Source organism: Papaver somniferum, chromosome 11 (assembly GCF_003573695.1).
Source record: "Papaver somniferum cultivar HN1 chromosome 11, ASM357369v1, whole genome shotgun sequence".
Taxonomy (NCBI): Eukaryota; Viridiplantae; Streptophyta; class Magnoliopsida; order Ranunculales; family Papaveraceae; genus Papaver; species Papaver somniferum.
In genome coordinates this window covers 79,437,128-79,441,491 of record NC_039368.1, presented here as the reverse complement: position 1 = coordinate 79,441,491, position 4,364 = coordinate 79,437,128, and positions in this window count along the sequence as shown.

The following is a 4,364-nucleotide window of genomic DNA, read 5'->3' as shown; positions in this document are numbered from 1 at the left end:
TGAGGGTTGGTTCCTTCATTTTGACCAATGGGATCTTCATTTGCACCAATATTCATGGATTCCTCCATTAACATCTCTTCATCAAACATCCAATCCATGGGATTAGTTGAGACAATGAGACCATCAACACAATCATGTTTGTTATTTGAAGCTTTACCAACATCATTTCCTCCACTAGAATCAATCATTTCAAATAACCCTAACTTTCCCCTAAAAACTCAACTTTTCCTTCCCCACAACGCAAAAACACAATATTTCTTTTATCATAAAATTTACCCAAAATCTGATTTTAATCTAACTAAACTAATTAACATCTTAATTTACCTAATTAACACTAACAATTTAGGGGTAGTTTAGCTATTTCAAAAAATTTGGGATAAGGGATAACCCATAATTGCTATTTCATGTCCCTTTTTGTCATGTAGTGCAGGGCCCCTAATTGTTTCTAGGGGCCCCCAATTAAACGAGGATTTTTAGGGGCGGCCCAAAAAGAATCAGGGGTAACTTTTTTATTCCCAAACCATACACAACATTAAGGTATGTCCAAAAACGCGGAGAATACGTTAATGCCCTTCCATAATCGGAAGCATTCTGACGCCCGATTATTGTAACGAAATCGGAAGCTTATTAACAATATTATACTACCGATTAAGTTCGTTTTTGTGCCAAACTCGTATATGGCTTCTATAACAATCGGGAGGAACAAGAACCTCACTACACTACTGATTGTAGTAGCTCATAAATTCAAAAAATTGGTGATTTTGGCTAAGAAGAAATTTGGGGCAATTGTATAATCGGAAGTCATACTAACTACCGATTATTCTAGTTCCCAAATTCGAAAAAATTGATATTTCTGCAAAAACAAAATTTGGGGCAACTGTATAATCGGAAGTCATATTAACTACCGATTATTCTAGTTCCCAAATTCGAAAAAATTGAGATTTCTGCAAAAACAAAATTTGGGGAATCTGTATAATCGGAAGTGAAAATACCTTATTTGACTACCGATTATACAGTTGCCCCAACAAAATAGAGCCGTTTGAACTCTAAACTCTATACAAGGATTGTATCCTTTTACCCTCTATGGAAAAAAAATACCTTTAAACTCTCTCCAACATCATCTTCAACATAATGCCCAACCATTCATTAATCCTACGGATTTCACGATTGAAGAAGATTTATCTTTATGTAGGCGCTATGTTCAATTCTATCCGAGACGAGGAGAAGAACGTAGGCAATGAGACATAATGAGTATGAGTTATTTGGGGAGAATTCACGAAAAATTCTGCGCCGACACCGGTAACCCAAACAACTGCCACTCTGCTGATCTTTTCTGCCGAATTGGTTCAATAAACGGACCCGTGGAAGAATTAGTCTATTTAACTTATCTTGTGAATCAATATCGATTGAGGGGTGACACCAATGACGGGATTATAGAACGATCTCTCGGGGAATGGCGGAGATGGAAAAGATCACACTTCCGTTATGAATCTCATTTTAGAATCCTTAGGGCGATGGAAAGATTTAATCCATTTAGGACTCGTCCAACACGTCCACGAAGCTAATCACAATACCTTGTAATAGAATTGTGGAAGTTCAATGTAAAATTATGATGATATGTAGGTGATATTGTTATGAATTTCAAAATATTTATGAAAATCTGAAGTTTTAATTCTTTATATACCTACTGATTATACTCCAACGGCTATTTCTTTCAAAAGAAACTAGCCGTGCCTCGAAAACTACACACAATCTGTTGATAATACATATTGATAAACCTCCGATTATACTACTGTAATGAAACTGAAAACTCTATTGACAAAACATCCCATAATCGGTAGTATATAAATATCAATATCTACCGATTGTAAATAATCGGTTGCTTTGGTTAAACTTTTGCCTACCAATTCTATGTAATAGTTGTACGTAATTTCAGCACATTCTTGTAAAAGTACGCATCAACGACCATATTTTCAAAAAAGAGAGACGTTGGGACTCTAATCTATATAAGGATGGTAAACTCTTCTTATTTATGCACCAAACATCATGTATATAACATTGTGTATTCTACAAATAGATTTTCCATCGTCTACTCTTGTGAATTCATTCTATATCTCAACTTACAAGCATGGAAACGTTTGACGCATCTGAATATTTGGTCATTGTGAAAACATGGTATCATGAAACAAGACGCGAAGATGTCATAGCAGGAAGGTTAACACCCGAAGTATTTTGGGAGAGGGTATATAGCCAATTTGTGCGAAAGTATGGAAATCCAAAGCAAAGATCACTCCAACAAGTTCATGATTGTTTTCGACTTGTTCAAAAAGAGGTAAATGATTACATAACGATACAAAAGAGGATATTTAACACTATCCACTTAAGCTTGTCGATCGTACAATTTGTAAGTATTTGCATACTTCTTTTAAATAACACCGGGTGTCTAATCTTTCTTACTAAAACGAAGTTGACATTGTTTTGTGTTTTTTTATGTAGGAGACACTCGCAAAAAGATAGTACTTAGTGGAAAAGGGTGAAGAATTCACTTATGATGGGATTTATGAATTCTTGAAGTCCGTGGCAATAGTATAAAGATTGATCGATAGTTACAATCGGAGGTTATGAAGTTATGTTGCCTGCCGATTATAGGAAATCATAAGTATATGTAATATGTTGGCTACTGATTCTGGGAAAAAATTTCACTTTTTTTGTCAGAGTTTGGTGTCAATCAGAAAATAATTCAATATGTTATCTACCGATTCTGGAAAAAATTTTCACTTTTTTTGTCAGAGTTTGGTGAAAATCGGATGTTTATGTAATATGTTATCTACTGATTATGGGAAAACAATTTCAGTTTTTTTTGTCAGACTTACATTCGGAAGCTAAATTAGAAAAGTTAACAACCGATTATAATATTGATTGAGTATGTTTACAAAAGCTTGTATAATCGGTTGATATATTAATAATATAACTACCGATTATAGCTTTATACTTCACAGTATTTTCCAAAAAATTCCAAAAAATACATCTTTCAAAAATAACGATCATTCATCTTCATCATCTGAGGGAACCAATTAGAGTAGGCCTTCCGGAAAATTGTCCTTCATGACGCGATACCAATCCAACATGTTGGTCTCATATTGTTTCAACCAATCGCTACAATGATTCGTTGGGAAGTAATCACTCCAACCACCCAACGGAGGTAATGGGAAATCTATCTTTACTCTTAAACCGATAAAATGCATCTCATTCACAATTGCCATAACAATTATTCTATCTTTAACCGATTCGTCGTAAACCGTCCTTGTAGGTGCAAACGTAAAAGAATGTCCATACTTAGGAGGAACAAAGAAATGTACCACTGATAGACACATTTTTGTGGCCGAATTGTCCTCAATTTTCAGTATTGTTGGTACTCGATTTTCTACTTGTTATGGTGTTTTATGTGTTTGTAGGTATTTTTGGAAAATAAACATTTTTGGAAAATTCGGCTCGAAAAGTTGGTATAGGCACCCGGAGTTATGGAAAAATATATTTGAGTGATATGTATTTGTGTGTATAAATAGAGAGCTAGAGAGCACATTTGGGGAGAGTTTTTGGGAGAGAAAAGAAATGTACCACTGTTTTATCATTGTTTCTCCCATTTCATCTTTGTAAACACCCTTTGAGCAATAAAAATGAATTTGAGCGTGTTTCCATGATGATGAGCTAATTCTTGCGCAACCAAGGCAATGGAAGAAGCTATCTATGCATAAATGATTGGTAACAATTTTATTTTCTCTAATTTACAATTTATAATTCATTCAATCACCGCTTTTGCGGAGTTCTAAATGTTCACATAATTTTCTTAATTACTTGTGATTCAATTTGATAGATTATACTTTGTTTAATTGATTGATAGTCTATTCTTAGGGAATACAATTAATATTTGGGAATATGTTTGATTATGTGTGAATTAGGAAATAAAGGACTTAAAGGATAGTTAGAGTTTTGAAACATATTTGGTATCGTTCATTCACGTGTAATAGTGGAATCTAGTGTCTTGGTTACTTTTAATATCTTGAAATCAATTTTGCAATAAGTTTTCTATTTTTAAGTTTTATAACTCTAAAATCTTTTTCTTTCACAAGTCTCAACGAACTTATTAGTACAACATCATTGAAAAATATCATCAATTTTTGGCGCCGCTGATGCGGATTTGTTTATAGATTTTATTTTATTTGTTCTTTTTTACGCGTTTTGGTATTTTTATTTGCTTTCATATTTGGAGCTAAGCTAAAGGAAAAGAGAAAGTTATGAAAAGAAAGGAAAATCCCAAAAAGGAAAGAAAAGAGAAATCCAAAAGGAGTGAAGAAGAAGATTTT